The 26557-nt window shown below is 46.3% G+C and overlaps 1 protein-coding gene and 1 long non-coding RNA gene across 2 annotated transcripts in view; one reads left to right on the top strand and one right to left on the bottom strand.

Annotated features, from left to right (window-relative positions):
* Positions 1-26557, top strand: part of OPA3 (outer mitochondrial membrane lipid metabolism regulator OPA3) — a 67443-nt gene that overhangs the window by 40161 nt on the left and 725 nt on the right. The window lies entirely within an intron of this gene.
* On the bottom strand, positions 8046-14343 carry LOC123465150. The gene is made up of 4 exons (XR_006640270.1): positions 13916-14343; positions 11246-11461; positions 10125-10251; positions 8046-8271 (listed from the first exon to the last, which is right to left on the bottom strand). It is a non-coding gene; the product is annotated as an uncharacterized LOC123465150 (long non-coding RNA).

Genomic DNA, 26557 nt, shown 5'->3' with positions numbered 1-26557 from the left:
GAAAGAGAAGAGGGCGTAAGAGGATGAGATGGCTGGATGGTATCTCCGAAGCAATGGATGTGAAGCTTGAGCAAACTTTGGGAGATGGTGATGGACAGGGAGGCCTGGCATGCTGCAGTCCATGGGGTCGCAAAGAGCTGGACATGACTGGGTGATGGGATGACAACAATGTTAATATCATACATACCTTGTTAGAACAAAATTTTGCTAAACAATAATTGCCCTTACTGGTGTGTGATGAACTCTGTTACTTTCTATTTACTTTTTTTTTTTTAAGGAAAGCATACACATAGGTATGCATTACACTAACCTCCATAAAGCAGGCTGCCTTGGGCCATGGTGAAGACTTTGGCTTTTACTGTGGGGTGAGCAGGAGCCAAGGGAGGGCTCTGAGTGGAGGAGGATGTGAGCTGGCTTAGTTTTAACAGGAGCCCAGTACACATTATGAGCGCGGGGCAAAACTGGAAGCCACCAGCCCAGTGAAGAGGCGACTGTGATTGTCCAGGCCGTGGAGACAGTGGGGGTAGGGAGAAGTGGGATTCTGGGCAGATTAATATTTCAAAGGTAGAGCAGACAGAATGTGCTCAGGGATGGGAGATGGTGAGTCACTGATGGCTTCGAGGTTTTTGCTATGTGTACCGAGAAGGAACACGTTGGTGCTGAGGGGCTGAGGCTGCAGGAGAACCAGTGTGAGGAGATGTGGATAGCATTCCCATTCCCCACCCCATGGTCGTCTCAGATCTGGGTGCCCTCTGGCAGGCTTTGGTTTTTCTGAATTGTAGCTGGTGGGGGCTGGTCCTGGGTGCTCTCCTCACACTGTGTAACTGACATTGTTTATCTCCAGCGTGCCTCCATCAGGGGACGCTCCTGGGGTCCATTTGGGACACCCTGGAGGAAGGAGGCAACTGGAGGTGGCGGGCTTGGACTTGGGACTCTGGCCTTAGGGCTCTCCTCACCCCTGGAATAGCAGTGGTCAGGCCAGGCTCCCCAGAAGCGCCTCCACCAAGTCAGGGCTCATATGGACCTGGTTTGGGGGGTGCATGAGCGCAGTGGGCTGTCTCACTCAGGGGTCACATCCCTGTACCTCAATATTTATATTTGGAAATTGCAGTCTCTTCCTTAAGTTTGGCCACTTCAGAGAGACCAAAGTTCCCTCCCTAAAAGGATTCTTGTTTCTGGTGGTGGTGGGGGGAACACGTTGGCTAGAACCCTTTTGGGAGTGGTCTGGCCACAACACGTCTACTAAAGATCTCCCTTTGTGGGCACGGGTGCTGTCCCTCTCTTCCCTCTTGTGACAGTCAGGGCTGTGCCCATGCCTCTGTGGCCAGCATGAGCGTTTCCTCAGGAAGATGCCCAGAGCTGAAAGAAGCAAATACCCTTAAAGACATTTATGCTGGGCTGTGTGCTCAGTCACTCAGGCGTGTCTGACTCTTTGCGACCCCATGGACTGTAGCCTGCCAGGCTCCCTTCTCCATGGAATTCTCCAGGCAAGAATACTGGAGTGGGTTGCCATGCCCTCCTCCAGGGGATTTTCCCAACCCAGGGATCGAACCCAGGTCTCCCACGTTGCTGGTGGATTCTTTACCGACTGAGCGAGCAGGGAAGCCAAAGATATTTATAGTTAATCTAAAAATGCCTCGTAGGGACTTCCCTGGTGGTCCAGTAGTTAGCACTCTGCGCTTCCACTGCAGGGGGCATGGGTTCGATCCCTGTTTGGGAAACTTAAGATCTTGCAAGCTGCGTGGCACGGCCAAAAAAGGAATGCCCCCAAAAATCTCAGTGAGGTGTCGGAGGAACTGTCGACACTTGCAAGGATCAAACTAAAAAAATTTTCAACCCACACAAGTGCACAGTGGAATTTCATTATTCTTTTAATTCGCACTTTCTTGTTTTAACCCGTAGGATGAACATCTTTTCCGCCGCTTATTGGACATTTATACTGCTTTTGAAAGATGCCTGTTTTCATTGTCTGTGAATTAATGTTCATTTCTGGTGTGTTTTGTCCTGCTGAAGTTTTTTTGTTTTAAAGTAACCAAATCTATGAGACTTTTTCCTTTCAGGCACTTGTTGTGATTGTTTGTTTCTGTGTTTATTTGAGAAGGGCTTCTCTACCCTAAGAGTTTATATCTTCACCGTCTCCCTTCTTCTCGTATTTGTGTTGATGTTGCCTTTGTGCTTGTCGTTCACTGAACTTGTGTTGCGTTGCGTTTTGGTTTCTGGTGAGTGTAAGGTTGGGTGCGGTCTGCGATCTTCAGTTTCCAGACGTATGAGGGCTGGCGTCTCAGAGTGCGTGGAATGGCGCATCCTTTCCCGCCTCATCTGATTCTGGACAGCAGCGTCCGCTGAGTTCCCAGACACAGGTACCTCCTTCTTGATCCTGTTCTGTCAACCTTTGTCCGTCCCGCACCAACACCAGGTCTTCTGAATGCCAAGAGCTTGAATATATTTTTTGGTCTCTTCAAGGCAAACTGGTAGCCTCGTCCTTGTTTTCAGACTTATCTGAGTACCTCTGTTCCTTGATATACATTTTCCAAAATTAATAGACTTTATTTTTTGAGAAGTTTTAGGCTTACAGAAGGGCTTCCCAGGTGGCTCAGTGGTAAAGAATCTGCCTGCCAATTCAGGAAACAAGGGTTCGATGGCCTGGGTTGGGAAGATCCCCTGGAGAAGGGCATGGCAACCCACTCTAGTATTCTTGCCTGGAGAATCCCATGGACAGAGGAGCCTGATGGGCTCATGGAGGTGCAAGAGAGTCAGACATAACCTGGTGACTAAACAACAAGAAGGCTTACAGGAAAATTGAGCAGAAAGTACAGAAAGGGCTTGGCTGGTGGCGCAGTGGTTAAGAATCTAGGTTGTAACTCAGGATGCGGGGTCAAGGATCTGACTTGCCTGGTGGCAATAAGCCCCCACACCACAACTAGAGAGAAGCCTGCCAGGCATAATGAAGAGCCCACATGATGCAACTGAGACCCTTCACAGCCAAATACATAAATAAAAGGTATTTTAAAAATATGTAGAATTCCCACATATCCTCTCCCCCCATACACGTATAATTGCCCCTATTATCAACATCTTGCTATAGTATATTTGTTACAATTGAGGGATCAATATTGATATATCACCAAAGTCCATAGTTTACATTAGGGTTCACTCTTGGTATTGTATATTCTATGGGTTCGGACAAATTTATAATGACATCCACCATTATGAAATACAGAATGGTTTCACTGCCCTAAAATTCCCCCCTGTGCTCTACTTATTCATTGGTCCCTCTCCTACCCTGATCCACTGCAGCACTCATCTTTTTACTGTCTCCACAGTCTTGTGTGATATGAGACCTCTGTCACCCACCAACACTCCTGCATTTGCTGAGTCAGTGAATCCATGAGTTTCACAATGTACCTGGTCAAACCCCAGCCAACCTGTAGCCTCCAGGCCCTCCCACCCTACAGTGGACAAGCGGTGGCCCCCAAAGAGCCTCGGACCCAGTCCCCACATTCCACGAATGTGATCTCATCCCATAAAAATGTTTGCAGACACGATCAAATTAAAGACACTGTGAGAAAGAGATTTTACGGTGTGCTCATAAGAGACAGTCAGAGGGAGGTTGCACACCCAGAGAAGAAGGTGATGTGAAGATGGAGGCAGAGACTGAAGTGATGAAGGCACAAGCCAAGGAATGAAGTTGTCATTGGAAGCCAGAAGAGGCAGAGAATAGATTCTCCCCTTTGGCTAGCCGCACAGCAGTATTCTGGGCTTTCCAGGTGACTCAGTGGTAAAGAACCTGCCTGCCAATGTGGGTTTGATCCCTGGGTTGGGAAGATCCCCTGGAGAAGGAAATGGCAACCCACCTCAGTATTCTTGCCTGGGAAATCCCATGGATGGAGGAGCCCGGCGGGTACAGTCCATGGGGTCTCAAAAGAGTTGGACATGACTTAGCGACTAAGTGACTGAACAACATTAAATCTGAAAGACATCTGAAAACATTCCTTCACCTAGCTGAATTTTCTCATGTGCATGTCACAAAATATTTATTATATAAAGTCTGTGTCCTTAAATTCAGCATCTCTCTAACGTAGAATAAAAATTTGACTATGGGGAATTCCCTGGTTGTCCAGTGGTGAAGCCTCTAGGCTTCTACCGCAGGGTGCGTGGGTTCAATCCCCGGTCAGGGAACTAAGATTTTGGGAGCTGTCTGGCAGGGCCAATAAATAAATAAATTAAATAAAAAGGTTCTTACTGAACCAATTAAAAAAATGATTATTATAATTTTCATTAGGGTTGACAAGTCACATGAAAGACCTTCTGTATTTATCAAGGGTCAGGCAACCCACTCTAATACTCTTGCCTGGAAAATCCCATGGACGGAGGAGCCTGGTAGGCTACAGTATGGGGTCGCAAAGAGTCGGACACGACTGAGCGACTTCACTCACTCATACCAAAGGAAGTTTCTGTTTGGATCTTCCATGAACAATTGTCATGGTCTTTGAGATGAAAATATTTAAATTGATATATTTAACATGAACTTTTAAAAAAGCAGTCGGGATTTTACTGTTTATGAACACTGGGCTATTTTATAATTAACATCTGGGGAGCTGATCTCAAAGCATGGTGCGGCAGTAGTGGCGTGAACATTGCACCGTGAGGCAAGAGAAACACATTCTGACGCTAGCCCTTTTCCTGTGTGGCCCAGAGAAGGTTATTCTCAGAACCCCAGTTTCCTCATTTATTTTAATGGAGATGCAGACTTGATGAACAGGTGATAGATGACCAGGACATTGAACAACTGTGCCTCAGAGTATGATGAAAACAAACAAAAAAAGAACAGATTCTCCCCTCAGGCTTTAAGAGTGAGTGGATCCCACTCACAGCTTGATTTTGGGGCCGGTGATGCTGATTTTGAACTTCTGTCCCTCAGAACTGTGAGAGAGTAAGTTTCTGGGTGGTTGTTGTTTTGTTTTGTTTTGTTATCTTCTGTTGTTTTAAGCCATCCAGTTTATAGTAATGTGTTACGGGAGCCACAGGAAGTTAATCCGCTCCCACAGTCTGTCTGATGGCTCATCCCGAGTAACTCTGGCCTCTCAATTAAAGACAGGACAAGCTTACTTCATTTTGCTGGGGGTGTGGAGGGCCTGGATTTTCCAGAGACTTCTTGTGGCTTTCCTCTATGTTGCTGGAGAGAAGGTAATTCCTCAACTGGACACGGGTATTTTGATAGCTTGTTTAGTAGTCTGTGGTGAAAGAGTAGTCATGTCTTTACTAGCTCACATTTTATTGAGCAGTTAATTTTTTCCAGATTTTCAAAACTCTGTTTCTAACCTTGGGCCATTTTTTTTCCCATTACATGTTTCCCTTTTCTTTCTTTCTTTCTTTTTTTTTTTTGGCTGCGCTAAGGTTTCACTGTGAAATGTGAGCTTTCTCTAGTCGTAGCCCAAGGGCTTAGTCAGTCACTCCACAGCATGTGGAATCTTCCCCAGCCAGGGATCGATCCCGTGTCCCCTGCATTGCAAGGCAGATTTCTCAACCACTAGACCACCAGGGAAGTTCCTCTGTTTGGTTTTTTTTTTTTTTAATTTAATGTTTTTTAATTGGAGGATACCTGCTTTACAATGTTGTGTTAGTTTCTGCTATACAGCATAATGAATCAGCTATAAGTATACATATATCCCCTCCCTCCTGAGCCTCCCTCCCATCCCACCCGCCATCCCATCCCTCTAGGTCATCACAGGGTACGAAGCTGAGCTCCTCGTGTTATTATTGTGGTTTTAATTTGTCTTTCTCTCATGAGGTAAGATGTTGAGCATCTTTATATGTGTTTATTGGCCATGCTCATCATCTTCTTTGGCAAAGATAATAATTGCATCTGTTAATACCATTATTTGATAATAATTAGATCTGTTCAAGTCATCAGTCAGTCATAACAGTTTCCTGTGGTGGTTGTAACCAATTACCGCAAACTTGGTGGCTTAAAAGAATACACGTTTAGATCTGACAAAACAGAAAGAGGCTCACAGACTTAGAAAACACACTTATGGTTGTTCAGGGACAGTTAGGGACTTTGGGGTGGTCATGCACACACGGCTATATTCAAAATGGATAACCAACAAGGACCTGTTGTATGGCACATGGAATTCTGCTCAATGTTCTGTGCCAGCCCGAATGGGAAAGGGCTTTGGGGGAGAATGGATACATGTATATGTATGGCTGAGTCCCTTTTCTGTCCACCCGAAACTACCACAACATTGTTCATCGGCTATACCCCAATACAAAAAGTTCAAAACAGAAGCACACATTTATTCTCTTAACAATTCCCGAGGCCAGAAAACCCAGATCAATATCACTGGGCTGGAATGTTGGCAGGGCTGTGCTCCCTCCAAAGGCTTGAGGGGAGAGCCGGTTCCTCACCTCTTCCAGCTTCCGGTGGCTCCAGGCTTTCCTTGCCTCATTGCAGCGTCAATCCACTCTCTCCCTCCTTCACATAGCCCCCTCCCCTGTATGTCTGTGTTTTCTTTTCCTCTTCCCTCTCATATAAGGACACTTGTCACTGGATTTAGGGCCCATCTGGGTAAGCTGAGATGACACCACCTCGAAATTCTTAACCTTAATCACATCTGTAAAGATCCTTTTGCCAAATAAGGCAACGGTCACATGTTCTAGGGACTTGGGTGTGTTCATCCCTTCCTCCTACTCCAGTGATCAAATCTCCCCCTGCCTCCCTCACACAGGGACCCTTTGGGTTGCGTTTAGGGCCCACCTGGATAATCTTGGATCATTCCCCATCTCAAATCCTTAACTCCTTCACATCTGCAAAGTCCTTTTTGCCACATAAAGTAAGATTCACAAGATCCGGGGATTGGGACCCACTATTTAATATACCACATCCCCCTTTTTTAGGCTGTTCTGTTATGATTTCTAAGTGCTCTACACAGAATTTGCATACTGCCCCTTCATTTGAGATGGGGACATTAAAAAAAATAATTCATTTGTTTGTTTATGGCTGTGCTGGGTCTTCATTGCCGCGAGGGCTTTGTCTCTAGTTGCGTGGAGCCGGGACTTCCTAATTGCAGTGTGTGGGCTTCTCATTGCGGTGGCCTCTCTTGTTGCGGAGCACAGGCTTTAGGTGTGTGGGCTTCAGGGTTCTAGAGCACAGGCATAGTAGTTGTACACAGGGTTAGTTATTCCCAGGCGTGTGGGATCTTCTGAACCAGGGATCGAATGTCTTCTGCATTGGCAGGCGGATTCTTTACCTCTGAGCCACCAGGGAAGCCCGAGATGGGGATACTTTTTGGCAAACCTCTTTAGAGCCTTGGAGTGAGAAGGCTGACATGGGGCTGTGGTCTCAGCATATTCATTTTCAGCTGTTTATCGGACCTTTCAATTCTATGAGAAATGCCTGTGTTGTAAAATTGCCTGGTGGTCCAGTACTTAGAACCCCGTACTCTCACTGCCGAGGGCCTGGGTTCAATCCCTGGTCAGGGAACTAAGATCCCGTAAGCCACATGGGCACAGCTCCCCACTCCCCGCCCCCAAAAAGAATATTTGCTTTGCTCATCCTTGGTGCTTGTTTGTGAGGTCTTCTGTCCTTTTACAAAAAGTTTTTCAACTTTAATAAACAGGTTTTCCCATCTTTTCCTTTATGGCTCTTACTTTTCCTCCCTTGTCTGGGAAGATCGTCCTTGCCCCAGGTTAGAAGCATCCCCACCCTAAGGGTGCAGAATGGTAATAACCTTCATTTTACAGAGAAGGAAACTGAGATACAGAAGAACATAATCTCTTCCAGTTCGCATTTCTTAGGTTCCAGGCACTGCGAGGATTTTACAAGAGTCATATCACTGAATCCCTGAATCTCCCTGTGTCATGGGTCCTCCAAACCACCCTCAGACCTGATGATTTATTTGCTACATAATAAGCCGACATAGCCTTACAGTGAAAGGATACAGATTCTTATCAACAAAGGGAAAACGTAGACGGGGTGAAGTCCAGGTGCAAAGAGAACAGCATGTGCAGAGGCCCAAAGGTGAGAGTGAGAAGGGATGACTCCATGGCTTAGTCATGGACCTTAGCGGGTGGGACGAGAGGCGGGAGACTGGATCACACAAGGCTTGGGGCCTTGGAAAGGAGAGTATGGCCTTTCGTGACTTGCGAGCTGAGGGCACTGGGTGGTCTGGAGTTGAAGGTGTCAGTACAGAAAGGAATTTCACTCCAATCACGTTATTTCCCAATCATATTTAGGAGACAACAGGTTCAGTATAGAAACAGCAGTGAAAACTGAAAAACAATGAAATGAAAAAAATCATCTGTAATCCCACTACCCGGAGATGATCATTGTTAACTTTTAGCTGTATTTCATGATCCTAAATGCACACACACACATGTGTGTACAGAAAAAAAGTTATGCATTGTGTATATATTGGTGTGTGCTAAGTCTCTTCAGTCGTGTCCGACTCTGTGTGACCCTATGGACTGTAGCCCACCAGGCTCCTCTGTCCCTGGGATTCTCCAGGCAAGAATACTGGGGTGGGTTGCCATGCCTTCCTCCAGGGGATCTTCCCAACCCAGGGATAGAATCCCTGTCTCTTAGGTCTGCTGCATTGGCAGGCAGGTTCTTTACCGCTCGGGCCACCTGGGAAGCCGCCCCATGTATATTGGTAGATATACACATATGTATTAATATAAGTGGGAATCATCCTATAAAATGCTCTGTATCTGTATGTTAAGTGACCGAGAAGGAGTCTTGGAGGAGAAAGCGTCAGGTCCCCTTGGCCAGGTGAGGGTGGAGGATCTGTGAGCCTCTGTTATGCACTAGCAGCAGTGTGGGAGGGAAGGATGATCTAGTAAAGGGCACAGCTTGCGCAAGTATCCGGTGGCTGCAGGGAGCGGTGAGAGCGGCTGGAGCAGGGTGGGGGCGAGATGAGCTTGAGCTGGCAGATTTGTGCAGGACCTCAGTGGCCCCGGAGAGCTCCTGGGAACTGTGCGAGTTTTTCCTGCATGTGTGTTCGTTGGTTTTGTTTATTCAAGCCCGTGCAGGACCGAAGTGTGGGCTGGTATGGTGAGGGATCCAGCAGCGGGCTAAGGTCCCTGGGGACTGGACACTGTCCGGAGATGTCAGACGGGCACCAGGAGGACTTCCCTGGTGCTCCAGTGGTTAAGAACCCACTTGCCAATGCAGGGGACACAGGTTTGATCCCTAGTCCGGGCACTAAGATCTCACATGCTCCGGAGCAACTATGTACTTGCACCACAACTACTGAGCCCACATGCCTAGAGCCCACGTCCTGAAACAAGAGAAGCCACCGCGATGAGAGGCTCGTGCACGGCAGCTGGAGAAAGACTGCTGCAGCAATGAAGACCCCGCCTTAAGAAATAAATAAATGCGTGCATGCTAAGTCTCTTCAGTCGTGCCGACTCTGCAATCCCATGGGCTGTAGCCCTCCAGGCTGCCCATGGGATTCTCCAGGCAAGAATACTGGACTGGGTTGCCATTTCCTTCTCCAAAATAAATAAGTATTTGTAAATGTCTTTAAAAAGGTGGGGGGGGGCACCAGAAGCAGGACCCAGATGGGCAGATGTAAGAGCTTGCAGCCCAGCCACAGAGGGGACTGGGGAGACAGGCCCCACCTCCACCTTCTCCTGTCCCGGCCTTGTTTTTATTTTTTATTTTAAAGCTTTTTTGATGTGGACCATTTTTAAAGTTTTATTACAATATTGCTTCTGTTTTATGTTTTGATTTTTCGGCCCAAGTCACGTGAGTCCATTTTAGCTCCCCGGCCAGGGATTGAACCCACCCCCCTGCACTGGAAGGCAAAGTCTTAGCCACTGGCCCACCAGGGAGGTCCCTATCCCGTCCTCTCTTGAGGGCACTGCCCAAAGTCAGTGTTCACCAGAAGCGGAGGAGAGGCACTGAGCTTCCAGGAGCAGAGAAGGGCAGCCAAAAGTGGAGAGAGGGGGTCTGGGGGCGGAGGGATGTATCATGGCCCCATCATTCCCCAACTTTCCAGGTGAGCAGGAGACCAAGACCACTGATATCCATGGCTCATTTGAGCTGTCCACACTCAGGGGCAGACCCTCACCCATCATGTTTTTGCTGTATATTTAAGCTCAGCCTCTGTGCCATGAGTTACCTGGTGTGATCTTGCAGTGAGACCTAAGGTCCTGGGCGTGGTGAGTCACACTCGAAGCATCGAGTTGGTGTCAAGGTTTTTGCCTCCCTTCCCATGTGTGACTCAGAAGGCAGGTGGACAGGCTGTCCTGCAACACAGAATACTACACGTGACTGCGGGTTGGTGCCCGATTCCCAGAGGACCTCCTCTCACAGGGCCGGTGGGGCTCATGCCCCTGGGAGAAGTTCACTTGGATCCATAGAGGTTCCGATCCCAAGAAGGGAGATTGCTCTTGTTGTTCCTGTTCTGTAACACCTGTTCGTGAAATGTAATCAGCCAGAAGGAAAAGAAGAATGTCCTGCACTTCTAGCCAGTTAACACGATGATTTGCTTTTCATCAAAGCCAGATCAGAATGTGTGCCCATCAGTATCAGGCTTGTTCTGTCAAGGACATGTTTGCTTGAGAATGCACACAGATCTAATCATCAGTCTTTGTTTTATTCTGTAATACATGGAGAAGAGAAAAACAAACACCCAGGTCACCACCAGCCCAGTTCAGAGACAGGGCCTGTGACCTTGGAAGTGTCTGTGGGACCCTCCAGGGAGGCAGCAGGCCCCACTGCAGTGTAGTGGCGCTCAGGTGATTTCCACCTGGTGGTGACTTCCAAAAACCAGGAGCCCCTACCCCTGCCTGTGTTTGGAGTCAAGCCATTCTTGTGAGATACCCAGGGGACTTCCCATCACACATGCGTGTGCACACACGTGCACACACACACACACAGGGGGATCTGGGACCCGGGACTGGGAGGGGCTCAGAGAAGGGCAGAACACAAGAGGGACTGCCCCTGATGTCACTTCCAACGACTTTGAAAGGCCCCGCCCCTGACTCTGTTTGGAAGAGAAGTTCTTGTGCATGCCCTTACTCTGATGACAGGTAGACTGGGCCCAGAGAGGGCAGAACACTTGTCTGAGGTCACACAGTAGGGAGCTGGAACGCAACTAACTTCTTGGCACAGACCCCTTGTCTGGTAGCAGACAAGCCCCTAGGAGGAGGGCAGAGCTCCTGGGAAAGAAGGAGAGAGAAAAGGGTCTCTGTGACCCCCAGAGCAGACAGAGAGGCTACCAGCGGGGGCAGGACCTACCTAGAGCTTTATGGGTGTACATCCTGCAGTCTTCAGCCTCTGACTTTTCTGGGTCCATGGGGATGACCAGGAACTTCCCCCAGGTTTGGCAGCACCTCTGCGTAGGGCGGTGGAAGGGGTAGAAGCCTCTGCAGCAGCTCCACTTCTGGTCCGTGGGGTCCAATGCCACGCTGCCGCAGAGCCGCCAGCGCTCCTTTCTCACGACCAGCACCTCGCCTGTGGGCCAGACTCGGCTCAGCGGGAGGGCCTGGGCGCAGGGGCCCTGCCCTCACATCCATTCATTTCTGGGGGTGGGGGATGTTTTTTGTCTTTTGTGTGGTTTTTTGGCTTGCTCTCCAGACGTTGGCAGTGAAAGCATGGAGTCCTAACTACTGGACCACCAAGGAGTTCCCTCTTCCCTTGTGTTTTTTCTCTCGAATACCTTTATTAAGATAGAATCCAGCAGACTTCACTGGTGGTCTAGTGGCTAGGACTCCGAGGTCCCAGTGTAGGGGACCCAGGTTTGATCCCTGGTCTGGGGACTATTAGGGCTTCCCCGGTGGCTCAGCAGTAAAAGAATCTGTCTGCGATGCAGGAGACATGGAGATGCAGGTTCGATCCCTGGGTTGGGAGGATCCCCTGGAGAAGGAAATGGCAACCCTCTGCAACAATCTGGCCTGGAAAATCCCATGGACAGAGGAGCCTGGCAGGCTACGGTCCGTGGGGTCACAAAGAGTCGGACACAACTGAGCGACTAAACAACAAAACAGGGAACTAGATCCCACAGGCCACAACTAAGCCATTCTGCACGCTGCAGCAGCAGATCAAAGAGCCCATGTGCCACAGCTAGGACCCGGACAGCCAAATACATTAGTAAATACTAAAAAAGAGAGGAACTGACAACAGCAACAACAGAGAGATAGAATTCAGGGACTTCTCTGGTGGTTCAGTGGCTGAGACTCCAAGCTCTAAGTGCAGGGAGCTGGGGTTCAATCCCTGATCAGGGAACTAAATCCCACAGGCTGCAACTGAGTTTAAGTGGCCATAACTAAAAAAGATCCCACATACTCGAACTAAAAGATCCCCCATGCACAACATTTGACAATGAAGATCCCACCTACAGCAACTAAGAACCAGCAGAGCCAAATAGATAAATTAAAAAAAAAAATTTTTTTTAAAAGGTAGAATTCGCATATCATACAATTCACCCATTTCAAGCGTACATGGTTTTTAGTATATTTTCAGAGTTGTGCAATCACTACCACGATTGATTTTAGAAGATGTTCAATCACCCTAAAAGGAAACCCCGTGTCCATCAGCAGTCGCTGCTGTCTTCTGCCCACTTCCCCACACGCCCCAGCCTCGGGCAACCACCACCAGTCTACTTGCTGTCTCTTCTGGACACTGCCCCATTTCATCTCCACCAGCAGTATATGAGTGCTGATTTCCCCACATCCTTGCCAGTCCATGATGTCTGAGTCTCTGATTATAGCCATTCCTTTGTGGGTGGGAAGTGGTATCTCCTTGTGGTTTTGATCTGAGTTTCCCTGCATCCATTTATCCCTTACACAGCACTGAGGTCCAATGTCCAGGTCACCTCTGTCCCCAGAGTACACGTGCCCCCTTTCCTCTCGCTACCTCCATCTGCCTTCCTCCTGGCCCAGGGGCGTGGCTTCTCTGCTGAGTTCTCTGGCCCTCTGTGGGCAGAGTTACAGCCACTCACCTTGGGTGCCCTGTCACAGCAAAAAAGTGCATACAGCCAGTGGTCATTAAAAAAAAAGTACTGATCAGCCTCCCTCAGTTTCCAGAAAGAGAATGGGACAGTGAGGAAGACTTCCCTAGCAGTCCAGTGACTTAAACTGCATGCTCACAATGCAGGGAGCCTGGGTGGTCAGGGATCCCTGGTCAGGGAACTAGATTCCATGTGCAGTGACTAAGACCCAGCGAAAATGAAAAAATAAGTTGTTTTTTTTTTAAGTAGAGGAAAGAGGACTTGCCAGGTCAAGGTTTAAGCCCCGTTTTTCCCCCTCACCTCATGCAATTAACTTCACCCTTCTGAGCCACACTTTCCCCATCCCTAAAATGGGATTGTCTGCTTCTTGGGGGTGTTACCAGAGTGAAAGTGGCTGTCGGACAGTGATGATAGAGAAGCTTCCCCAGCTGAGCTTCTTGTAGAAAGGGACTTTTGACCATGACTCATCTGGGCTTCCCAGGTGGGACATCAGTAAAGAACCTACCCGCCAGTGCAGGAGATGCAGGAGAGGAGTTCCATCCCTGGGTTGGGAAGATGCCCTGGAGGAGGGCATGGCAACCCACTCCAGTATTCTTGCCTGGAGAATCCCATGGACAGAGAGGCCTGGTGGGCTGCAGTCCAGGGGGTTGCAAAGAGTCGGACACGACTGAGCACAGCACAGTTACAATTACTTGACTCAGCTGGCCCCTCCCTATCTCCCTCCAAGCCCCATTTCTCCTCCCTCCTGGGAAGACCCCTGCCCCCCAGCACAGGGGACTGGCAGAGGGGATCCTCCCAGAGGCAACCCCAGACCCCGAGGGTGGAAAGTGTGTCAGAATTTTGCGCTCAGGCTGGCATTTCAGCTGAGCAGGAGCACCGAGGTAGAAGCTGGGCCCCTCCCCACCTGCCCGGCCACCCCAAAGGAGCCGGGCTTCCCTGCCCACAACACCCCTGCTCACCTTTGGAGGCATGGGGCCAGCCTTGCAGGCATGGGAACAGCAGGAGGAAGAGAGCTGCAGGAGAGAGAGATGTGAGGGCCGGCTGGGGAGCTGGGCTGAAGGAGGAGGGTGGGGAGAGGCTGTACCTGAGAAGATGAGCAGTCGGGACCCTATGCCAACTCTGGCCCTGGGCCCCGGCCTGCCTCTGACCACTGCCGGCTGCCACATGTCACGGAGGCCAGCAGCACCCAGGGAAGACAGCTTCTGTCTCTGGCTGTCTGCCCTGCAATGTCAGTCACCAGTGATGACAATGTATCAAGTAAATTCCTTTAGTGCTAATAATAAAGAATATATGCAGATGTTTTCGCAACTCCTAACAGCATTTCAGAAACATCCATAAATTTCTAAAGGATGGGTGTGTGTTTGCTAATGCTAATGAGATTACTCAAACCAGGCTAGGCCGGTCACCAGAAAGACCTATGAATAAGGTATAGATAGAAGATTTACAGCATTGTGATTTTATTTTATCGAAGTATGTAGTTAATTTACCATGTTGTGTTAAATTATACATATATTTTCAACTGTACATATGTATTTTTTTCAGGTTCTTTTCCATTATAAATACCGAGTAGAGTTCTCTGTGCTGTAAAGTAGGCCCTTCTTATTTACCTATTTTATATATAGCAGTGTGTTTGAGTGAACTCCGGGAGATGGTGATGGACAGGGAGGCCTGGCGTGCTGCGATTCATGGGGTTGCAAAGAGTCGGACACAACTGAGCAACTGATCTGTTCTGATCTGATCTGTGTGAATCCCAAACTCCTAATTTATCTTTCCCCACCTCAGATCCCCAGAGGGCTGTGACTTTAAACTAGCCATATTGAGACCGCCAAGTTCAATCACTTGGCGGAAAATTTCATCACTCCTGATGGAACAGTGATTCCTGGGTGGCAACCTGATTCCTGTTCTGATTCTCAGGGAGAGAGCCAGGAAGCTCTCCTAATCTCACCCTCTGTGCATCTTTTATAATGAAACTGTAATTGCAAGTATGTTTATAATGTTTTTAGGGCATCTATGAGTTATTTTAGACAGTTTTGAACCTGAGAGAATTGTGGGCACCCCAAATTTGTAACCAATCAGTCAGAAGTGCACATGGCTTGGGAACCCCACTTGTGGTTGAGGTCTGGAGTTGGGGTAGTCTGCTGGGACTGAGCCCATACAGTGTGGGGTCTGCACTAACTCTGGGTGATCATCATCCAGGTCATATTGCAATACAGCCAGTTGGTGTTGACCAGTTGGCTGTGACATAGAGCAGCACCTAAACCAATTTCTCATTACCAGGTTACCTTTTCTTTTTAAATTGTGGCAGGATATACACGATTTTCCCCTGGTGGCTCAGCAATAAAGAATCCACCTTCCAATGCAGGAGATGCAAGGGAAATGCATCTTTACCTTTTCAGAAAGTAACTATGGGAATAATAAATGACTACTATTCTTTGACTCTTAGAAGGGTAGGTACAAGGGGTGCCTGGAAAGGGAGGTGAGACCGAAAAGGAAGAAAGTCTTTATAGGATATGTTAGTGAGCAGGTTACTCCTGTACCTGGGGCTCAGTCTTGCAGGGACCTCTCCAAGAGACAACATATAAGGTACCCCAGAGTTTGCCGTTCTCTTCTTCTAAGTTTCCCATGAGCTTTGAGTTTTAAGCTTAGAAGATGGACATGTCACACACCAAACAGTGGCTCCACCTCTACTTGATCTGAAAGGCAGCATCAGGACACCTTGGTGACTAGAAGGGAAGGAACTTCCCAAAAGCCACTCTGGGCAGAAGGCTGTCAACAGGGACCTTGGACTCAATCTCTGTGCATGCCAGTGAACCCACCTGCCAATACAGAAGATGCGGGTTCGATCCCTGAGTAGAGAGGATCCCCTGGAGAAGGAAATGGCAACCCACTCCAGTATTCTTGCCCAGGAAATCCTGCGAACAGAGGAGCCTGGCAGTCTCCAGTCCATGGTGTTGCAGAGTCCGACAGGACTTAGTGATTAAACAACAAGAAGATTCTTCTTAAGAATAACACTTGGGTGAAAAAAAGAGAAAGAACTTCCCCGATAATCCCGTGGTTATGACTCTGTGCTCCCAGAGCAGGGTTTGATCCCTGGTTGGAGAACTAAGATCTCACAAGCTTCTTGGCGCTGCCAGAATTTTTGAAACAATTAAAAATAAAAAATAAATAAAAAAAAAATCCCATTGGGCCTTGTGGCCATTTTAATCAGTCAGGACATTTTCTGTGAGCAAGTAGAGACCACTGTAGTAGGGTTTTCTGCAAAAGAGGGCTGTGGCTTAACATTGTATTTTTATTTTCTGGGATGATCCCTTCTTGGTGGGGAGCTGCAGGGGGCGCCAAGGGGCAGAGACTGCGATACATCAGACCTGGTGACCAATCAGAGCAGGTGGATGAGGATAGGCGCTGCAGTGCTCAGGTCCCATGAATATTGTGTCTGTGCCAACGCGTGTGTGTAATTACACAGTTCAGTTGCTCAGTAGTGTAATCACATTAAACGTTTATTTTTTAATTCCCAGTTTAAAGAATAAACATTCCTGGGCTTCCCTGGTGGTCCAGTGGTTAAGACGCTGGCCGCTGATGCAGGGGACATGGTTCGATCCCTGCTCCAGGAAGATCCCACATCCCCAGGAGCAACCGAGCGGGTGCAGCAACTACTGAAGCCGGGCATCTAGAGCCCGTGCTCTGCAACAAGAGCAGCCCCCTCAGTGAGAAGCCTGCACACCGCAGCTGGAGAGCAGCCCCTGCTTGCCGCTGCTGGACAAAGCCTGTGCACAGCAACGAAAAACCCAGGGCAGCCAAAACAAATAATCAGTTAAATCTTTAAAAAAAATAAATAAGCATTTTCTAAGGCTCCTCATCAAAAGCAGCAATTCTCAGCCACACACCACCCACTCTGTACCCCGTCTCCTGCCACAAACTCTTTCAGTCCTTTTTCTCTAAGTCCTTACCCTGCCTTCTCTTGGATATTTTTGTCCAAGCGGCTTTATTGAGGTATAAGAGACACATAATACAATGCATGTATATAAAGTATAAAATTTGATGGTTTAAATTTTTTAAATTGTATTGAAGTATAATTGACTTAAAATTTTTTATATATATATATATAAAATGTCTCTACTTATAGTGTGTGTAAATTTGATGAGTTTTTTAGAAATGTATTTATTTTTGGCTGTACAGGGTCTTCATTGCTGCAGCCTTTCTCTAGTTGCTGAGAGCAGGGGCTGCTCTTCTTGGCGGTGCGTGAGCTTCTCACTGCGATGGCTTCTCTTGTTGCAAAGCACCGGCTGCAGGTGCCAGCCTTCAGTAGTTGCCACAAGTGGGCTCAGTAGTTGTGGTGAGCGGACTTAGTTGTCCCGAAGCACGCGGGCTTTTTGAATCCATTTGCTGAACTGAAGTGCCCTGCATGGGCAGGCGGGTTCCTCTTGCAGTGAGGGTGGCTCAGGGAGTGGGAGGGTGGAAGCAGTAGCTGCGGATGTCCTGCCGGCTAGGACAGTCATAGGGCAGGGCTGGGGCTGGCCTGCCCTGGCTCCAGAGCATCCCCCCTCCCCTCCAATTCCATATGAGACCATTGTGCAGTCTTTTTTTTTTTTTGGCTGAGTCAGGTTTTAGTTTCAGCATCAAATTGCCAACATCCAAATTAGCATCATAGAGAAAGCAATGGAATTCCAGAAAAACATCTCCTTCTGCTTCACTGACTATGCCAACGCCTTTTACTGTGGATCACAATAAACTGTGGAAAATTCTGAAAGAGATGGGAATACCAGACAACCCTATCTGCCTCCTGAGAAACCTGTATGCAGGTCAAGAAGCAACAGTTAGAACCAATATAGAATGGCAGACTGGTTGAAAATTGGGAAAGGAGTACATCAAGGCTTTATCTATAATCACCCTACTTATTTACCTTACATGCAGAGTGCATCATGCAAAATGCCAGGCTGGATGAAGCACAAGCTTGAATCAAGATTGCCGGGGAAAATATCAATAACCTCAGATATGCAGATGACACCACCCTTATGACAGAAAGCGAAGAGGAACTAAAGAGCCTCTTGATGATGGTGAAAGAGGAGAGTGAAAAAGCTGGCTTAAAACTCAATATTCAGAAAACTAAGATCATGGCATCCGGTACCATCACTTCATGGCGATTAGATGGGGAAACAATGGAAACAGTGACAGACTTTATTTTCTTAGGCTCCAAAATCACTTTGGACAGTGACTGCAGCCACAAAATTAAAAGATGCTTGCTTCTTGGAAGAAAAGCTATGACGAACCTAGACAGTATATTAAAAAGCAGAGATATCACTTTGCCAACAAAGGTCCGTGTTGTCAAAGCTATGATTTTTCCAGTAGTCATGTATGGTTGTGAGAGTTGGACCATAAAGACGGCTGAACGCTGAAGAATTGATGCTTTCAAACTGTGGTGCTAGAGAAGACTCTTGAGAGTCCCTTGGACACAAGGAGATCCAACCAGTCAATCCTAAAAAAAAATCAGTCCTGAATATTCATTGGAAGGACTGATGATGAAGCTGAAACTCCAGTACTTTGGCCACCTGATGGAAGGATCCAACTCATTGGAAAAGATCCTGATGCTGGGAAAGATTGAAGGCAGGAGGAGAAAGGGGTGACAGAGGATTAGATGGTTGAATGACATCATCGACTCAGTGGACATAAGTTTGAGCAAAGTCCTGGAGATGGTGAAGGACAGGGAAGCCTGGCATGCTGCAGTCCGTAGAGTCACAGAGTCAGACATGACTGAGTGTCTGAGCAACAACAACAAAGTGTGTGTGAAATGGAATCTCATGTGGGTTTGATTTGTATTTCTCTGCTGACTAATGATTTGAGCATCTTTCACTTGCTTATTAACAGTTTGCATATCATGTTTGGTGAAGTGTCCAACATGCTACTGGAGATCAGTGGAGAAATAACTCCAGAAAGAATGAAGGGATGGAGCCAAAGCAAAAATAATACCCAGCTGTGCATGTGACTGGTGATAGAAGCAAGGTCCAATGCTGTAAAGAGCAATATTGCATAGGAACCTGGAATGTCAGGTCCATGAATCAAGGCAAATTGGAAGTGGTCAAACAAGAGATGGCAAGAGTAAATATTGACATTCTAGGAATCAGTGAACTGAAATGGACTGGAATGGGTGAATTTAACTCAGATGACCATTATATCTACTACTGCGGGCAGGAATCCCTCAGAAGAAATGGAGTGGCCATCATGGTCAACAAGAGTCCGAAATGCAGTACTTGGATGCAATCTCAAAAACGACAGAATAATCTCTGTTCGTTTCCAAGGTAAACCGTTCAATATCACAGTAATCCAAGTCGATGCCCCAACCAGTAACGCTGAAGAAGCTGAAGTTGAATGGTTCTATGAAGACCTACAAGACCTTTTAGAACTAACACCCAAAAAAGATGTCCTTTTCATTATAGGGGACTGGAATGCAAAAGTGGGAAGTCAAGAAACACCTGAAGTAATGGGCAAATTTGGCCTTGGAATACGGAATGAAGCAGGGCAAAGACTAATAGGGTTTTGCCAAGAAAATGCACTGGTCATAACAAACACCCTCTTCCAACAACACAAGAGAAGACTCTATACATGGACATCACCAGATGGTCAACACCGAAATCAGATTGATTATATTCTTTGCAGCCAAAGATGGAGAAGCTCTATACAGTCAGCAAAAACAAGACCAGGAGCTGACTGTGGCTCAGACCATGAACTCCTTATTGCCAAATTCAGACTTAAATTGAAGAAAGTAGGGAAAACCACGAGACCATTCAGGTATGACCTAAATCAAATCCCTTATGATTATACAGTGGAAGTGAGAAATAGATTTAAGGGCCTAGATCTGATAGATAGAGTGCCTGATGAACTATGGAATGAGGTTCGTGACATTGTACAGGAGACAGGGATCAAGACCATTCCCATAGAAAAGAAATGCAAAAAAGCAAAATGGCTGTCTGGGGAGGCCTTACAAAAAGGTGTGAAAAGAAGAGAAGCGAAAAGCAAAGGAGAAAAGGAAAGATATAAACATCTGAATGCAGAGTTCCAAAGAATAGCAAGAAGAGATAAGAAAGCCTTCTTCAGCGATCAATGCAAAGAAATAAAGGAAAACAACAGAATGGGAAAGACTAGGGATCTCTTTAAGAAAATCAGAGATACCAAACGAACATTTCATGCAAAGATGAGCTCGATAAAGGACAGAAATGGTATGGACCTAACAGAAGCAGAAGATATTAAGAAGAGATGGCAAGAATACACAGAAGAACTGTACAAAAAAGATCTTCACGACCCAGATAATCACAATGGTGTGATCACTGACCTAGAGCCAGACATCCTGGAATGTGAAGTCAAGTGGGCTTTAGAAAGCATCACAATGAACAAAGCTAGTGGAGGTGATGGAATTCCAGTTGAGCTATTCCAAATCCTGAAAGATGATGCTGTGAAAGTGCTGCACTCAATTTGCCAGCAAATTTGGAAAACTCAGCAGTGGCCACAGGACTGGAAAAGATCAGTTTTCATTCCAATCCCAAAGAAAGGCAATTCCAAAGAATGCTCAAACTACCGCACAATTGCATTCATCTCACACGCTAGTAAAGTAATGCTCAAAATTCTCCAAGCCGGGCTTCAGCAATACGTGAACCGTGAACTTCCAGATGTTTAAGCTGGTTTTAGAAAAGGCAGAGGAACCAGAGATCAAATTGCCAACATCCACTGGATCATAGAAAAAGCAAGAGAGTTCCAGAAAAACATCGATTTCTGCTTTATTGACTATGCCAAAGCCTTTGACTGTGTGGATCACAGTAAACTGTGGAAAATTCTGAAAGAGATGGGAATACCAGACCACCTGATCTACCTCTTGAGAAATGTGTATGCAGGTCAGGAAGCAACAGTTAGAACTGGACATGGAACAACAGACTGGTTCCAAATAGGAAAAGGAGTTCGTCAAGGCTGTATATTGTCACCTGCTTATTTAACTTATATGCAGAGTACATCATGAGAAACGCTGGACTGGAAGAAACACAAGCTGGAATCAAGATTGCCGGGAGAAATATCAATAACCTCAGATATGCAGATGACACCACCCTTATGGCAGAAAGTGAAGAGGAACTAAAAAGCCTCTTGATGAAAGTGAAAGTGGAGAGTGAAAAAGTTGGCTTAAAGCTCAACATTCAGAAAACGAAGATCATGGCATCCGGTCCCAGCACTTCATGGGAAATAGATGGGGAAACAGTGGAAACAGTGTCAGACTTTATTTTTCTGGGCTCCAAAATCACTACAGATGGTGACTGCAGCCATGAAATTAAAAGGTGCTTACTCCTTGGAAGGAAAGTTATGACCAACCTAGATAGCATATTCAAAAGCAGAGACATTACTTTGCCAACTAAGGTTTGTTTAGTCAAGGCTATGGTTTTTCCTGTGGTCATGTATGGATGTGAGAGTTGGGCTGTGAAGAAGGCTGAGCGCCGAAGAATTGATGCTTTTGAATTGTGGTGTTGGAGAAGACTCTTGAGAGTCCCTTGGACTGCAGGGAGATCCAACCAGTTCATTCTGAAGGAGATAAGCCCTGGGATTTCTTTGGAAGGAATGATGCTAAAGCTGAAACTCCAGTACTTTGGCCACCTCATGTGAAGAGTTGACTCATTGGAAAAGACTCTGATGCTAGGAGTGATTGGGGGCAGGAGGTGAAGGGGACGACAGAGGATGAGATGGCTGGATGGCATCGCTGACTCGATGGACGTGAGTCTGAGTGAACTCCGGGAGTTGGTGATGGACAGGGAGGCCTGGCATGCTGCGATTCCTGGAGTCGCAAAGAGTCGGACACGACTGAGTGACTGATCTGATCTGATCTGAAGTGTCTCTTCAAATCTTTCCCCCATTTTAACTGAATTATTTATCTTCCTGTTGTTGAGTTTTAAGAGCTCGTTATGTGTTCTGGAACAAGTCCTTCATCAAATATATGATTTGCATATATTTCCTCCCAGTCTGTGGCTTGCCTTCTCACTTTCATAATTGTATAAAATGTAAACTTCCTTTTTTATTTAACAACATTTTTGAGGTATAACTTACATGCAATAAACTGTGCTTATTTTAAGTGTTCACTGTGATGGGTTTTATCATGGGTATTTGCCATGAAATCACTACCGCTAAAAATATTTCCATCATCCTCCAGATTTCCTTGTATTTTTTTTTCGGTCCATCCCTCTGGCCACCCCTGCCCTCAGGGAACCAGTGACCTGATTTCTATCACTGTGCATTCATCAAAATCTCTTCCCCTGCCCCCAAATGGCAAAATATATATATATATAATTGGTTGTTTTTTTGAAATACTTTTTTACTTTTTATATATTTTTATTTATTTATTTGGCCACAGCATGCGGGATCTAGTTCCTTGGCCAGGGATCGAACCCTAGCCCTTGCACTGGGAGCTCAGAGTCTTAGCCACTGGACCACCAGGGAAGTCTGTAATCTTTTAATCATTATGTATTGCAGACATAGAGAAAATAATGTAACAAACACCCATGTACCTACCACTTGGAATTAACAGAGATGAACATTTTGCCCTATTGCTTTGGGTTTTTCCCCCCTTTTTTAGGAGATAACATTAAAAAGCCTCTTTTCTCCCTGCTTCCTCCCTCATCTGTCCTGAAGTTGCTGAGTGTTAGTTACTCCATGTGAGATTTTCCTTTTCCTAAACATATGTGTGTCCACAGTTAGTGCACATTCTTGTTTTTTTTTCACACTGTTTTTATCTATTGGAACTTGCGTTTCTTCTCTCTGTGTTATGTTTGGGAGATTCTCGTGTGTTGAAATATATAAAGCTCCTTTGCAAATTATGAGATTTATTTATTAGTAATGAAATAACTCTGAAGTGTTGCTAAGTTGGCAAAAATATGCTTGGGAATATAAGACACTGCTAGGGAAGCAAACGTGAGTGATTTCACCATTTTTTTGTTTTAACTACTGTGCTTGATAACCATAGCTGCATTTATAGATGGTGACATAAAATCCTCCTCAATTTCAGGCTGAGATTCCCTTTAGAGCCTTTACCTTTAAGGAACTGTCTAGATTTGTGGAGGTGATTGACATGTGGAATTTGAAAATTTTTTAAACTTGTGGTTCAAATCATATAATAAAAGTATATTATAAAGACTCTCTTGGGGACTTCCCAGGTGACCCAGTGGTTAAGACTCTGTGTTTTCAATGCAGGGGATGCATTTTAGATCTCTGGTTGAGGAACTAAGATCCCACATGCTGCTTGGCCAAAAAAAAAAACAAAAAACCTGTCTTAACTGCTCAACAAATTTTGTTTTTTAAACAAGAAAGGAATGTGTGTTCTGCTATATTCAAAATGGATAACCAACACGGACCTGCTGTATAGCACAGGGAACTCTACTCAGTGCTTTGTGCCAGCCTGGATAGAGGGGGTTGTGGGGGAGAATGGATACATGTGTATCCATGTATGGCAGAGTCCCTTCTCTGTTCACCTGAAACTGTCACACCATTGTTAATCAGCTATGCCCCAATACAAAATAAAAAGTTTAAAGTTTTAGAAAAATAATACAATTACAAATGTTAAAAAAAAAAAGAGAGAGAGAAAGGAATGTGTATTTGAGTCCCTTTAACACAAGCCATAGTCATGCCCCTTCCCCTCCCATTTTGAGTGGGGGACTGGAATTTCTCAGGCCTGGGTTCTGAATCCATTTTGCCTTCTAACAGACCTCAGGGAGAGTAAAGAATTCATGGTTCCATCACAACCCTTCTCCCTGCTCCCTGCACGCAAGCAGAAGCCTGGAGGACATCATAAAACTGGGAATCCTCTTGGGAGGGGCTTGTACAATTTCCCAACTGGAAGAGGATTAAATAGGCAGTCAGGGCACCTTGAACTTAGATGTCTCAGGCTCATCTGACAGGTGGCCAAGGCCGAGTCTGATCCCCCACAGGCAACAGGGAGGAATAGACTGATGAAGAGCAGGGCACCAGACAGTGGCATTTCTCTGGGCTTCTCCAGATGTTGCAAGTGAAACTCACTTGGGAGAGACCAGGAAGGTGGCTGGACAACACCGATTCATTTGGGTTATGAAAATTTTTAACTGGATTATAATGTACCTAAAGCAAAGTGTACAAATCCTAAGTGTCCAGTTTGATAAACTCACAGAAAGAATAGGAAACAACATAACCAACCCCCTAGAAAGCCTCCCATGTCCCCCTTCCAGTCACTAAGCCCGCCAATGGTAACCACTCTCCTGACTTGTGACTCTGTGGGTAGAGGTTGCCTCTTGGGGGATGTTACATAAACGAAATCACACAGCAGTGTACGCTTGTGTGGCCTCTTTCTCTCAACACTATTCAGTTTGCTGTATGTAGTCATGGTTCACTTGTTCTCACTGCTGTTGAGTGTTTCACCGTGTACATTTTTTTTTTTTAAACCAATCCTGCAATTATGGGTGGGCATTCAAGTTGTCTCGGGTCCTTTATTCATAGCACTGAGATGAACATGCAGGGACATGTCTTTCGGAGAACATGTGACAGGTTTTGGTGGGTGTCCACCCAGGAGCGGAATTGCTGGTTTATCAGGATTGGATGCTAAATTTAGTAGTCCACTGCCAACCAGCTGCCTGAGTGGGTGTGTGTCCTCAATGACCTCTTCGGAGTCTGACTGCAGTTTGTCTTAAGCAGCACTTAGGATGTGTAGAAACAGGCTTCCGTCATAGCTCAGCTGGTAAAGAATCCGCCTGCAATGCAGGAGACCCCAGTTCGATTCCTGGGTTGGGAAGATCCACTGGAGAAGGGATAGGCTACCTACTCCACTGTCTTTGGGCTTCCCTTGTGGTTCAGCTGGTAAAGAATCCGCCTGCAATGTAGGAGACCTGGGTTTGATCCCTGGGTTGGGAAGATCCCCTGGAGAAGGGAAAGGTTACCCACTCCAGTATTCTGGCCTAGAGAATTTCATGGACAATATAGTCCATGGGATCTCAAAGAGTTGGACACGACTGAGTGACTTTCACTTCACTTCAGGATGTTTGGTGTTTTCATTTCAGCTATTCTTGGGGGTGTATAGTGCTTTCTCTTTGTGATTTTAATTAGTATTTCCCTGATGTGTAATAGAGGTCAGCATTTTTTTTTTTTAACGTGTTCTAGTGGGCTTCCCTAGTGGCTCATATGGTAAAAAAATCTGCCTGCAATGCAAAAGACCTAGGTTCAATCCCTGGGTCAGAAAGATTCCCTGGAGAAGGGAATAGCCACCCACTCCAGTATTCTGCCAGGGAAATCCCAGGGACAGAGGAGCCTGGCGGAGTACAGTCCATGGGGTCTGAGTCAGATATGGCTGAGAGACTAACACACACACACACACACACACACACACACACACAGAGTGGCCATTTAATTCTTCTCCTCTTAGGTGATTCAAGTCTTTTTCTATTGACTGGTCTGACATGCTCTTATTGATCCCCAGGAGGTCTTTGCATATCCTGAATCTGAGTTATTTGTCAGATAGGTGTGGTGCAAATGGCTTCTCCAAGTCTGGAACTTGCCTTTTCTTTCTCTTGCTTGTGTCTTTTCCCCCCTTTTTTTCTTTTGTGATCACATTGGGTCAGCATGTGGAAACTTAGCTCCCCCACCAGGGATCAGACCAGGACCCGAGGCACTGGATGCATGGAGTCTTAACTACTAGATTGCCAGGGAATTGCCCTCTGGGGCATCAAACAGGAATGAAAGTTTGTAATTTCAGAGCATTCCAGTGTGTCAAACTTTTTCTTTATGGCTAGTCCTTATCATGTTTTGCTTAACAAATGTTAACAGAAAAAGATCAAAAGTGGTCAACCTTTGGAGTTCCCTGGTGGTTAGATGATTAGGATTCCATGCTTTCGTTGATGTGGCCTGGGTTCAATGCCTGGTCAGGAAACTGAGATCCGCCAGTCACAGAGTGTGACCAAAAAAAAAAAGTGGTTAACCTTTGAGGACTAGGAGGACCAAAACTGGAGGTGGAAAGATGGACTTTTGTCTTACAATTTACTCACTTCTGTGTGATCTAAATGATCCCCCCCACCACGTGCATGTTATTCTTCTAACTTAAAGGCAAAAAAAAAAACCAAAAAACCAACAAAAACCTTATTAGGTCAGCCTGATTGCTGTGGAGGATGGTTGGCAAGGGTCAAGTATAAATGTTTTCAGAAATTCAATCCCTTAATGAGCCCAAGGAACCTTATTTTCCCCATCAGTTCTTGTATCAATGGATGAATATTAATTATTACTGCAGGGATTCAGGCTTAAATATCAACTCTAGGCCATTCTTGCATTGACAAACAAGGACAATGGTGATAACTCTTGTTTACATAAGTGATCAAATAAGGAAGAAGTTGACATTAGAGCAGGAGCCCAGCCCTGAGCTGTGTAAAAAGCCCCAAACCCCACAGTGAACTCACTTCAGGACGGAGTGTATCACCATCAGCTCCACCTTTGGGGAGAGGGAAGGAGCCTGGCTGGTGGGTTGAGGGGTGGGGCAGGAGCAAGGTTTACACCTACCCTGGACGTATGGCCACTCACCTCCCCCTAGAGATGCTGCCCCACACCCTCCACTCACACTCCACACACAC

The sequence above is a fragment of the Bubalus bubalis genome, chromosome 18 (assembly GCF_019923935.1).
Source record: "Bubalus bubalis isolate 160015118507 breed Murrah chromosome 18, NDDB_SH_1, whole genome shotgun sequence".
NCBI classification, from domain to species: domain Eukaryota; kingdom Metazoa; phylum Chordata; class Mammalia; order Artiodactyla; family Bovidae; genus Bubalus; species Bubalus bubalis.
The sequence above is the reverse complement of the archived record's forward strand: the minus strand, read 5'-3'. Positions and strand labels throughout refer to the sequence as shown.